The sequence below is a fragment of the Bubalus kerabau genome, chromosome 1 (assembly GCF_029407905.1).
Source record: "Bubalus kerabau isolate K-KA32 ecotype Philippines breed swamp buffalo chromosome 1, PCC_UOA_SB_1v2, whole genome shotgun sequence".
NCBI lineage: Eukaryota > Metazoa > Chordata > Mammalia > Artiodactyla > Bovidae > Bubalus > Bubalus kerabau.
Genome location: NC_073624.1, coordinates 53,848,294 through 53,861,307, shown reverse-complemented (window position 1 = coordinate 53,861,307; position 13,014 = coordinate 53,848,294). Strand labels below are relative to the sequence as shown.

The following is a 13,014-nucleotide window of genomic DNA, read 5'->3' as shown; positions in this document are numbered from 1 at the left end:
GACCCCATAGACGGCAGCCCACCAGGCTCCCCCGTCCCTGGGATTCTCCAGGCAAGAACACTGGAGTGGGTTGCCATTTCCTTCTCCAATGCGTGAAAGTGAAGTTGCTCAGTCGTGTCCGACCCTCAGCAACCCCATGGACTGCAGTCTTCCAGGCTCCTCCATCCATGGGATTTTCCAGGCAAGAGTACTGGAGTGGGGTGCCATTGCCTTCTCTGGATGCCTTTTTTATCTATCCCTTAAGCCAGTGAAGTAGGATTGGCAGAAACAGTGCCTACAATAAAGGCATTGCTCACGAGGCCTCTGTCAACCAGAGGACAGGACAGAAAACAAATATGCCCCTTTCCCGCATGGCATTGCAAGTAATTGCATACTTCATAAGGGGTTCTTAGTGTCTCATCTAGAATCCTTAGCAAAATATGTAACCAGACACTGTTTAATCCTTTGCTTTAGGCCCAGCTGCAAAGTTCAAAGGAGTTTTTGTCCTTTTCATTATCTAGACAGACCATTCAGAAGTTCAGTTTTGGGTGGTCTCTGCTGACCCACAAAGACCATACAGTACATCCCTTTGGGTGCAGAGTCCAAGGTTAAAGTAGACGAGGGACCTGCCCCTCTGAGTGTTCTAAGAGAAAACCAGGGCAGCTGGATTAAAATGGAAACCTAAGGGGCTTTTAATTAAAAGTCTGTGGTACAGACCAGAGGCCAGGGAGGTACCTGCTATGAAACTAAAAATGGACCCCTTTCCACAAAGCAAAAGGGAGAATCCCAGAGATGTTGGGCCAGTGGGGGCTGGAAAACAAGAGAGACCGCACTAGTCTGCCTTCCGTCTCCACATGCCACACCCGGCCCTCCAAACAAAGGAGTTCAGCAGCCCTGCTCCAGAAGGGGTTTTTCTGGAAAGGGCACTCCAGGTGTACTGGTGCCATAGGCTAGGATGGGTGGGGTGTGCTAGGGTTTGAGAAGCCTCAAAGTTTACTTGTAAACCTGCCATAGGGCTGAGACATTAGAGTGTAATTTCTCAAGATGTTTCCAGATACATGTGTTTGAACTGGATTTAGATATGCATGATCTGAATCCACTGCCTAATGAACCCCTGAGCCAGGTTTAAGATTTCTGAATCTGAGCCTTGACGTAAGCAGCTGCTGGCAGTCCTGTCATGTTTCACAGGAGATATCTGGAGACCCAGAGAAGAACTGGGTCTAGCAGAACGGAGGGCCCTGAAAGACTAGGATGTGGGGACAGATAAATTTGGATAATGGATTAAAGAAGATACTAGGGACAAGTCTAGAACATGTCAAATAGTGTAATTCAGAAGGATGGTTTTGTCCACTTGGCAGTTTTGTCTGGTTCACCAAGCTGCCTTAGGTCACCAGTGTTATTTTCAACTGGTGGGTCTCTAGGGATCTAGAAGGAAACAGGTATTTATTTTGCCTCCCCCCAAGGGATGATGTAGTCATGGAAATAAATTACATTATTAGTACCTTCTAGAAGGGGTGGTACCTACTCCCTATCACTGGGGGTTCCTAAGATCTTGATGGATGAAATTTTGTGTTACAGTCCTCAGGATCTGACATTCCAGACCCTTTAAGGTCAATCTTGTTCCTGGCTCATCCCATTCAACCTTTTGAGGAGCAATAGATGGGTTAATCTAACTGGGAGCTGACATCAAGGCTGGGGAAGTGGTCTTTCTGCCCAGGTGACTGAAACTTGTTCCTCCAAGCCCAACAAAGCAGGGCTGTGGAGCCCACAAGAGGGTCAATGGGAGTGTGTGGGGCTCAGAACCTCAAGAGTTCTCAGGAAGCCAGTTGCCCACTCCTTGGCGTGGTGTCTTGGATGGTGGTGGAGTGGAGGTGATGAGACTGGACCAGTCAGCCCACGTCTCAACAGGCTGCCGATGTTCCTCGATGCTGGTTTTTCTTTTTCTCAAATTTTTATTTATTTATTTTTGGTGGTGCTGGGTCTTCGTTGCTGCACAGACTCTACTCTAGTTGCAGAGAGGGGGGCTACTCTCCAGTTGCAGCGTGTGGGCTTCTCATCGTGTGGCTTCTTCTTGTGGAGCACAGGCTCTAGGGTGCTCAGGCTTCAGTAGTTGTAGTGAGTGGTTGCAGTTCCCAGGCTCTAGAGCACAGGCTTAGTAGCTGTGGCACATGGGTCTAGTTGCTCCTCAGCATGTGGACCAGGGATCAAATCTGTGTCTTCTGCATCAGCAGGCGGATTCTTTACCACTGAGCCACCAGGAAAACCCTTCAGTGCTTGTTGAATGAATGAAGTCAATGTGCTTTCATAATCATGTTTAGACAGAAATCTACACTCAGGACCCAAGGAGGAAATCTTTTGTCCTCCAGTCGTCTTCTTTCAGTCTCATTCAGTAGGCATTTATTGAGCATCTGTTACGTGCCAGGCAGGGTTCTAGGTATAGCAGTGAACACGCAAACAAGCTCTTGGACCGCACAGAGCTTGTGGAGGACGAGCAGATGGCCACAGGATCATAAGTGCTGGGATGGAGGAGGAGCACAGGGGGCCCTAACCTGCTCAGGAAAGCTGTCCCAGGAAGCAACATCTTAGCCTCTGCCTGACAGGTGAGTTAGGGGTGGGCAGGCAAAGAGGGGAAGGAGGAGTAGATCCAGGCAGAAAGCCAAGCCTTCTGGCAGGTGTTGGGGGAAAATCTAGTATTAAAAGAGCTGATGGCCTGTAGACATAGCATGATTTTAGAAAACCATGACAACAACAATAATGGCTGCCGTTTCTCACTGCTCTCTGTCAGGAGCATCTCCACCACCCTTTCACGGGCTGTGGGTTTAATTAGTAGGGTGTTTCCTTTAGAAACAGAGATTGTCATCAGTCACTGTTCTGAAGGAGGTCTTCGCAGGAACTCATTTGCAAGTCTCTTCAGACTTGGCCTTAAAACTTTCCCAGAGCTGTGAGGACGTGTCTGTCAAAGCCCCGAGGAACTGTGCTGGATTTCAGACTGAACGATAAGAGGAAGTCAGACGTGCCTGCAAGCAGGAGACACGCCAGCTCATAGCACTTCTCAGTCTCTGTTCAAAATCTGAAATAATCAAACGGTCTTCAACTCCAAACTCCTTAAAAAAAAAAAAAAAAGAAGCAGCAGCAAAGAAAAGGAAGAGTCCTGAGGTTAGTTTGCATCAGCTCTGAGTTTGTTGTCTTTTAAAAGCAAGGAATTGGAGTAGGAATCTCAGATACAAGCCACCTATCCCTCTGAGGTTAGCGTGATTTCAGCGTCCCTGGACTTGTGTCTTAAAACTGGTGTCCTTCATAGTCCTTCTAACGCATAGTCCTTCTGCGTTTTGCAGTGTCCCTGTGGAGAGTGCTAGCTACAGTGTGCTATTTTCGCCCTGGTTCAATTCAACATGGGTGGTGGTGATTTAGTCACTTACGTGCTGTCTGACTCTTTGAGACCCCATGAACTATAGCTCGTCAGGCTCTTCTGTCCATGGGATTTTCCAGGAGAAATACTGGTTTGGGTTACCATTTCCTTCTCCAAGGAATCTTTCCAAGCCTGGATCTTCTGCTTGGCAGGCAGATTCTTTACCACTGAGCCACTCTCAGCTCTACATTAGAGACCCCTGAAGTCCTCTCCCCAATGATTTGAACATCCAGAGGTCCCATCCCTGCCCAGGAAAGCTTGCTCCCCTCTCTCTCCTCCTGGGGAGGGGGTGATCACTCTTACACTTGCTGGAGGGGATGAGGAAGAGGATGAAGGGACAATGGCCATTAAGGAAGGCAGTGGACAGAAAAGGACAAGGTAGACAGCCAGCATCTTTCTCCCTCCTCAAGGTCCAGTTAAAGCAATACTGTCCTTGCTTTTGGGTAACTGTTGGAAGAGACAGTGTGGCTTAAAAAACAGTGGAATCACAATTAAAACATAAGAATAAAGCTGGAAAAATACACCAAATGTGAATAATACACCAAAACATGAATAATTATCATCTCTGGTAAATGGAAGTTTGGGGGATTCTTGTTTTTCTCTTATTGTTGACCTCTTTTAGTTTTTAGGATTGTTTTAAATATTATAGCAGGAAAGAAAAAAAGACTAAAACAGAGTTATAGAGGCCGGGATAAGGTGGCAGAGGCACCAGACACATGGCTGAAATGACCACTAGACCAGGGCAGTCTAAACTTTCCTTCTTTTCAACTTGCTGTCACCTTGAGTAACGACTCTTTGAGCTTCAGCTTTCTCTTCTGTGCAGTCATGCTTGTGACTTCTGTCTGGACCATCGTATCAGTTGTTGTGATGCTCAAGGGTTATAAGGGGGTCCTGGTAAATTATGAGAAATTGTATATATGAAAAGATCATTTTGATCCAGTAATTAGGTACTGAGGATTTAAACTGTTTCTTCAGTGATTTCCTGGAATCATTTGTTAAGAATGCAGCTTCCTGGGCACAGAGTGGATCTCCGGCACAGATTGAATCTCTGGGAGAATGACCCTGGCATGTGCATTTTTAACAATCATGTACATGCCCCCTTTGCCTGCCCTGTGGATTCTTGTGTTCATTAAAGTTTTAGATTTTAAGGAATTCTGGCCTTTTAAAGAAAACAGCGTCATAGCAGGAACATGAGACATGGAAATTCAAAACCATACGGTCTACACGATAAGATAACACGTGCATTTGTGTGTCCAGAGGATGCTCATAAAACTGGGGAAGGGAAATCTACAAAGAGTAGATTGGATGTAGAAGGACTGAGAAGACTGGAGCTGTGGGGCATCTGGCTGGGGGGTTCCTGGGGGAAGCAGAGGCCCAGAGGTGGGGGATGTCCTCCCCTCTCCTGGCCTTCCTCTCTGGCTCTGTGTGTCAGGCTGCTGGGGTGAATTTTCACTCTCTGGTGCCTGATTTCCACCTCCCCCATGGCTGGGTGCTCTAGGTAGCACTAGGCTGGCAGTACAAAGTGGCACCTGGTTCCCTAACCTGCTGGGCTGGCTGTTGTCAGGTGACAGCAGAGCCACTCCAGAAACAAAGGCAACACCACGGCCTGCCTTGAGGGCCTTGGACGCACTGGTCTGCTCCCAGTAGACTCTGAAAGCTCCTCTGCTTCCCCACTTTCTTCACTCATTTGAGAGGCAGCATGGCACCATGGGCAGCGCACTCAGGAGCCACCTGCCTGAGTTGGGGTCCGGGTCTCTGCTACTCACTTACTCATTTTGTGACCCGAGACCAGCTCCTTAACCTCTCTGTCCATGTGGCCTCTCGTCACAGAGGGTTGTCATAAGGATTTTCACTGAGATAACCTCACAAAAGCCTTGTCACAGGGCTTGGCACATAGGGAGGGCTCCATGACTGCTGTTGTTTAGTCGCTCAGTCGTGTCCAACTCTTTGCGACCCCATGGACTGCAGCATGCCAGGCTTCACTGTCTTTCACTGTCTCCCAAAGTTTGCTCAAACTCATGTCTGTTGAGTTGGTGCCATCCAACTGTTTCATCCTGTTAGCTGCTGATAACAGTTATCAGCTGTTCTTCCAATAACCATTTATAGAATAGCTACCACACTAGGTATGACTGCTGCTGCTGCTGCTAAATCGTTTCAGTCGTGTCTGACTCTGTGCAACCCCAGAGACGGCAGCCCACAAGGCTCCCCCGTCCCTGAGATTCTCCAGGCAAGAACACTGGAGTGGGTTGCCATTTCCTTCTCCAATGCATGAAAGTGAGAAGTGAAAGTGAAGTCGCTCAGTCATGTCTAATTCTTAGGGACCCCATGGACCGCAGCCTACCAGGCTCCTCCGTCCATGAGGTTTTCTAGGCAAGAGTACTGGAGTGGTGTGCCATTGCCTTCTCTGTCACTAGGTATGGAGGAGGGGCTAGAAGCATGACATGATTGAGCACATACACACACTAGAAGCATGAGGAGCTCGTGGTCTGGGGCCTGAACAGGTGTGAGACAACTTCCTGTGACATGGTGTGATGTAGTGTGTCAGGACACAGGTAGCACAAAGCGTGGAGCAGCTGCCTCATCAATTGGTCCAGAGGAGGAGACCCTTGGGTTGGGCCTTGAAACAGGTCAGAGCAGAATGGTGTGTGTTGAAGGGGGCATGTATCCCAAGCAGAGGGAAGAGCTGTGAAAAACCCACCTCGGGTGTGACATCCTCACTCATTGTCTGCTCTGCTTGCAAAGAAATAGGAGGGCCTCTTTTGGGGGGGAGGCTGCGCTGGATTTTAGTTGCAGCATGCAGGATCTTTGTTGCATTGTGCAGATCTGTTGTGACATACAGGTTCCAGAGTGTGAGGGCTCAGTAGTTGGGGCACTTGGGCTTAGTTGCTCCAAAGCATGTGGGATCTTAGTGCCCTGACCAGGGATCGAACCAGCGTCCCCTGCATAGCAAAGTGGATTCTCAACTGCTGGACCGCCAGGGAAGTCCCAGGACAGGAGAGCCTCTTGATCGCTTGTTTTCTGTCTCACTGGAGGCCACCAGTTGAATCCAAGGCCACCTTGGATCAGACAGAGGGTGCAACAGTTCCCTGGAAGGACTCTCCTGGCTCCGGGGTTACAGCTTCCAGCAGAGTCCTAGCCTGCAGGCACCCTGTCTCAGGTGTGGGATGGTCAGCCTTGCAGAAGCACCTTAGCAGCCCCAATGTCAATGCTGGTACAGGGTTGAGCATCTTCTCTCTGACCCACAGCAGCTGTTCAGCATCCTTCTGTGTATGGCCCTCTGCTCTCCGTTTACAAGCTGTCTTTCTGGGGCCAGTCTTTGCTGCCTCTCTCCCCAATCCCTTCATTCCTGTTCGTACTGTGACTCTGACTGTCTCCTCTAGCATTCCAAGCCAAAGAGCACAAACTAACCAGAACCTTCTTTGGAGGGTTGGTTTGCTGCTTGCATGGGCTTTGGAGAAGTGGAGGGCGGACATACCTATCACTCAGACTTGGCCGACCTCGGCCTTAAAGACAAGTACAGCCCAAACAGTTACTCCCCACTGCCAGCAAACCAAACAGGAAGTCCAATCTATAAGCAAACCAAAGCCAAAAGGAGTGTGCCAAAGAGATTTCATTATTTTCCCAGGGTGTGTGGGCCAGTGGCGCTCTTTTACACTTCGACTTTAGAGGGGGAGCCCTGCTTGGGTTGGAAGTGTCGAAAAGACAGACCTTAAAGAGAGGCTTTTCCAAGTTTTGTTTGGGGGGAATGCAGAGAAGGAAGGAATCTGGTACCTCCTGTCCAGTACATGGGGGTTCAAATTATCACTCAGAAGGCCCATTTTATTATAGAAGAGTGAGCAAGCTGGTATGAACCCCTGCACCCCCTCCCTGCCAGCCCCAAGACTTGGGCCAGAACTGGACTCTCTCAGTGTTCTTGTCTGTCAATCAGAGATGAGCTTACCCTCCTCTCAGGGTTGAAGAAGGGACAGGGGAAATACCCCAGGTTTCTAGCCCTAAGAAAAGGTTCCCAAACATTGGTTCACTCCCTACCTTTCCCCTCGGTGATGTCTGCGCCCAGTAATGATTCCAGAATGTGGTTTTAAATGAAACAGTGGCTTTCTCCCATGGAGTGTTCATTCACCAAATAGTTTAGAGTGAAGCCTGCCCATGGAGGGTTCAGTTGTGGAGACAGCTGTGGAGCCTGCCCCCGGGGTCTGGCAGCTGGGCCATGACTCCAGCCTTTGCTAGACTGTTTGGTGATGGCAGATCTGTCCCCATTTGACTCTGGCCTAGGGCAGGAGAGAACAGAGCCAGCTCCCGAGCTCTGCTCCTTTCCTCCAAGGAGATAATGGAACCGCTGGTGGCCAGAAGTTCTGTTCTGATGGCACCTCCTGTATTGGGTCAGGGAGTGTTGGGTCATGTCCATGCTATGTAAGGCCTCCCGGGGTCAGTGACTTCCTGGCACGATCCAGACTGTGCTCATAACATGCTCTGTATTGGCCCACATGCTGGAAGCCAGCAGGGCTTTTCCTGCGCACTTGCAAACCGTGGAAAGATGAACCTTAAAGACCTTCCACCCTTGGACTGGGTCCTGACAGGAAATCTAGACTACAGCATGCTTTCACAGCTGTTTTAACCCCAGGAGCATCTGTATGTGGCCTGATAACCAAATCACTGGACTTTTGCTTACTTTTAAAAAATTCATCTTTCTCATTTGAAATCAACCTTCTTCCCCTCATCTCTTTTCCCTTCTCCAAACCCACCCTCCAAGGGGTCAGGGATGGGAGAGACACCAGGATGGGGGCTGGGCGAGAATATCTGTCACCTGCGTTACCAGATAATAAAACACCTCTTGCTGTTTCACCGGCTGAAATCACCTGGTTCCACTGCCCCTCAAGTCAAAGCGTTCGGATCAATCCTGACCCCTTCGTTATCAGTGTTGCGGCGTCCCTGGGGCATTTGCTGAATCCGGGCAGTTGACGTCATCTATCAATAAATACCCTCTGTCTCTAGCGTCTCTCTGGCTTCCTCCATCCCCACTTGCTACTCACTTACAAGACCAGATGGCAAAACAAATGGTGATTTATTTTGCAGGGACATGAAGAATTGGAAGCTAATTTTCCTTCTAGAATTAAGTATTTGTTAAGCATTTTTAAAGCCCTTATTTCCAGACACATTAGAAAAGGTATTAGCCCTGTACTCTGAACTTGACATGTACCATCTTGTTTAATCCTCTCTGTGTACTCTTGTGTGGCAGATGTTACCAGCCCCATGAGAGGTGGGGAAACTGAGGAGGCCCAGACTGGGATTTCCCCCAACCCCTGCCAACCCGCCCCTCGACTCTAAAGTGTGTGCCCCTTCCACAATGCTGTGCTGATCTCAGGCTCTTTAACTAGGTGATGTAGGTGAGAAGTATCTTGCACATAAGTATAGAGGGCACAAGGCCAGACTTTGATTTTTGCTTGATGTAAGCTGTCCAGATCACACAGGGAAACAATCTCCAAATCGATTCAAGATTGCCGAGTGGAACAGAAGAAAGAGAAAAAGGGGGATGTCCATAAGGCCTCTGTGGGAGGGAGTAACACGGACTGTGGACGTCAAGAAATGGCCCTGCCTGCTGTGGGGGCACCTTCAAATTCAAAAGGTGCCCCTCCTGCACCCCGAGCCTGCCCACCTAGCAGGATTGAGCCCGAGCCTGGGGTCACATGGCAGTAACAGCAGCTAATGCTTTAGCACATGCTGGGTTTCAGGCATTCTTCTGAGTGCTTTACCTATTCTGTGAGGTTGGTTCAATCGACTGCTATTCCCACATAACAGATGAGGAAATTAGGCTTAGAGAGGTAAAGTAACTTGCCCACAGTCACACAGCTAGCCAAGTGACAAAGTTGTGACTCAAACCCTGAGAGATTGGCTCTTATCTCCATTGGCTCTGAGAGGAGGAACTCTGCATTTGAGACTTGAAGTTAGGAAAGGTGGGCTTGGTGGTGGAATGGGGACAGGATTTCTTTGAAAAGCCAGCTGGAGGTGATCTGAGCTGGAGATGCTGCGATGTCTGCTTTCCAGGGCCACCCCTAGTGAGGTGAAGGCCTTGGTAAGTGTTCGTGGGGCTGCCCGGGATGCAGGCTCAGGCCCATCCCCACCTCTCCAGCTGTTTCTGCAGCCCTGGCTGGGCCCAGCTCCTCCGAAAAATGCAGCAGGGCTTCCAGGGCATGCACCAGCAGCTCGCAAGACAAAGGGAGTGGAGGGCTGGGAGGGCCTGATTGCACAGTGGCACCTGACTAGTGCTGCTGCCAGGAGGAGCCTAGGGCATGCTTGTTCAGACCCGGCTTGGAGAGGGACCAATGACTTCACACCTGTTTATAGAAGTGGACCTGCCTTTTCTGTTATTTTTATTAACTCTTTTAGTTTCAAAGCAGTTAGAAATACTTAACCGCTGGAGGAAAACCCAATCCCCCAAACTAGAACCAGGTCAGTTGATCTCAGGATCTGGTGTCGGGCCCGCTCTGCCCAGGAGAGAGGTCCCTCCTGAGGAGCTAGTAATTCCAGGCCCTATGTAGGTAGGGGATGGATGGTGTCCATTTACCTCTCAACGCCAGGCCCATTTTACAGAAATGGAAACTAGGCTGGGCTGTGGGCAGTGGATGACCCGGAGTCTGGCAGACCCTGGGCACACCGCAGTGCTGTTCCCAGAGGCGAAGACATGGAAGAGGCGGGTGACAACTCACCTTCAGATATTTGGAGGTGGAGGTTCCTGCAGGACGTTCCAGGGGCAATGACCAGTGGGCAGGTGAGAACATGCTTCTTGCTTCGCATGAATCCCACCCTCTCCAAAGGCCTCCCTGCAACATTGCCACCCAGGTGGCCCTGAAAGCCTGCATGGAAGGAGCTTTCCATGTGGAAGGAACAGGAAGTTCAGCCACCCTGAGATGAGTTCAGAGGAAGGAGGAAGTTAGAGGGGGAATGATGGAGGGCAGGCAGAAGGGAAGCCATCTTGCAAAGGAGGATGCTGGGAAAGAGGCCGGAGACTCGCAAGTTTGCTCAGTGAAAGCCGGGCCTGGCAGAGCCGGAGCTGCGCCCTGAAGGCGTCCAGCTTAGCCCCTTGTATTTCCAGATGTTTCTGGTTAGACGTTCCTATAAAACTTGGAGAAAATGCCCCACCCTTCTGGATTCTGGCCTGTTCACAGAGCACCCAGACTGACTGTTCTGTAGCAGAGACCGGAGCCGCAGCGGGGTTGGCAGGGGGCCGGGCCCCCACATCGAGGGCGTCCCTGGAAGCCGCATGGACGGCTGTGCGCCTGCGCGAGACCACGGCGCCGTGGCCGTAACCCCTCGCCCTGAGCTGGCCGCGGGGGCACGCTTTGTAGAGACTGGCTCTGCTCTGATCCGCTCCTCACATGACTGCTCGTGGAAGCCGGGGTCTCCTTTAGCTCCCCGAACAGAGCTGTAGATATGCTAAAAGTCGTATGTAAACCACCCTGAAAATCTCGTTTACGAACTCCAAGGAGAAAGGCGGCCATCCCTATGCTGTGCGAGGCTTCCGGATTGCCCCGCTTGATTGAAACAAAATGTGGCTTCAGGGAACAAGGCACAAACCACACCCTGTGGCCTCCAGAACTGAAACTGGTATTGTCCTTGGGAAGAAAATCTGATTTCTCACACCAGTTATAGATGGTCTTTATTGAACATGCTGACTAGAGGATAAATTATGAGAATGGTTGAAACTGCTTAGTAACTTAAGGAAGAGAATTTCATCAGTGCTTCCTTCCTTAGAGCTTGGTTCATTAATTATTGCCCTGGTGTTTTCCATGCACCCAGAAGTCATGCCTGCCCCTCCGAGGTAGATCTGGGCTGTGGATTAGCCTGTGTGCTTCAGGCTCTTCCTGATGGGAATGGCTTAGGGTCATAAATAAAGTGAACCAGCCACAGGTCAGCGTGGGGGTGACTAGCTCAAGGCTGAAGACCCTGCTCCAGAACTGGGCCACCAGGGTTGAATCACAAAGTGTGGGCCTTGAGATAAGTGTTGGAGCACCCTGAGCCTAAGTGTACCAGTCAGTAAAGTGGGGATGACACTTCTAGGTTGTCCTGGGGACTCAGTGAGATGGTGGCTGTCCATTGCTTAGCAGGATACCTGGCACATGGCAGGTGCCTAGCCTTCCCATCCCACTACTGGTCAGGGACTGCCACTCTATCCCTGTGGCACCTGGGCACATTTTCCACAGAGCAGACCATGCTCCAGACACAAAGGTCCAGGTCACAGTGGAGAGGGCTTTTTTGTGTCAAAAAAGCAAAGACAGACTGACAACCTTGGAAAATTGCTTAACTCTCTGAGCCTGTTTCCTTATCTATCAAACAGAGGTGTTAGTTTGCATCTCACAGGGTTATCAGAATCAGAGGTAAAATTAGGTACAGCCCCAGCATAGTGGGTCTCAGTCTGCCTTTGTTATCAACGGTGACTCCATATTTGACAAACGGGCCTCCTGCTGTCAGTCTGGTTCTGGTAATCCATGACCTCGTTAATGCATGCAGAGGTTCCCATGGTCGTAAAGAGGCAGCAATCCCCACATTTCCATTTATGTCTCAGTATTCTGAGTCCCAGGCAAGGGTCCATCACCACACAGAGCCTGGATCCCTATCCATGGTCTTCCTGGTCTACCCCTGTCCACATATCTGATCCCCCGACTGGACCCAGCTCCTCTCCTACCCCATGACAAGTGCACTAAATGTTGACCTCAGTAAATGCAACATCTGGTTTTCTTCCTTTTCCACCTGAGCCTGCAGGTGAATTTGTAGCTTTCTGTTTGGGGTCATGGGCTTGTTAACAAATGGTCAGTTGACCTAGAATTGTCTAGCTCATTCTGTTTCACTCCAGACCTCATCCGGAACCTTTGCCCAGCGCCTTCCTCAGGGCAGTCCGGGAGACACAGAGTGGAGGTACTCCTGTCTCTCTTAAGTCACTGTAGTTTTTATGGTTTTTCAAAAGAAAACAGAAATAGGGGAGGAAGAATCCTCCTCGCAGGTGGTTTTGCACCCTGGGCCCAGCCTGGAGAGTGCGCAGAGCAGGGGGAAGTGAAAGCTGAGGCCTGGGGGAGGGCAGTACCAAGGCCTTGTCCCCTGGGGAGGCTGTGGTGGCCTGTCCCTGGCTGTCATCAGGTTTTTGGTCCCTGGTGCTCAAGGGCCTCCCCTGGAGGCTTCAGTCACCACAGGAAGGAGATTCATTCATGAAAATCAGTCCCCCCAGGCCCTGATCCCACTTGCTTTTCTGAACCTCTGTTGCTTTGGCCCAGAGAATGCCACTTAGTGTATAAAAAAAGATTCCCAGAAGGCTGCCTCTCTCCACCAGTGTAATTATGTCTGTGAAGCTTCCTTTCTGGAAGGCCGGGGGGGGGGGTGGTGTCGGGGTGCCTAGCCTCCCCTGGGCTCCGTAGGCTCATTTAGCCTGGGCAGATCACCCTGGCCCTGTCACTGGGGGCTCACGGCCTGTGCAGGGACAGCCCTGCTCCCTGCTCCTTCTGAGTCAGTCTCTGTGCTTCCAGTTCCCACCCCTGCTCCGGTTCACGTGTCCTTTTAGCCCAGCTCACAACTTCTTCTCTCTCCAGCTTCCCAGGAACACTCCTTTCTTGGGGAAATCATTTCCTCCCAAAGAAAGG

The 13,014-nt window shown here is 50.4% G+C and overlaps 2 protein-coding genes across 17 annotated transcripts in view; both read left to right on the top strand.

Annotated features, from left to right (window-relative positions):
- Window positions 1–13,014, top strand: part of CHST11 (carbohydrate sulfotransferase 11) — a 261,341-nt gene that overhangs the window by 228,187 nt on the left and 20,140 nt on the right. The window lies entirely within an intron of this gene.
- NOPCHAP1 (NOP protein chaperone 1) overlaps window positions 7,170–13,014 on the top strand; it is a 256,395-nt gene continuing 250,550 nt past the window's right edge. The window contains exon 1 of the mRNA XM_055574938.1: window positions 7,170–7,180. The gene's annotated coding sequence lies outside the window, so the exon portion shown is untranslated. The remainder of the gene's footprint in view (window positions 7,181–13,014) is intronic.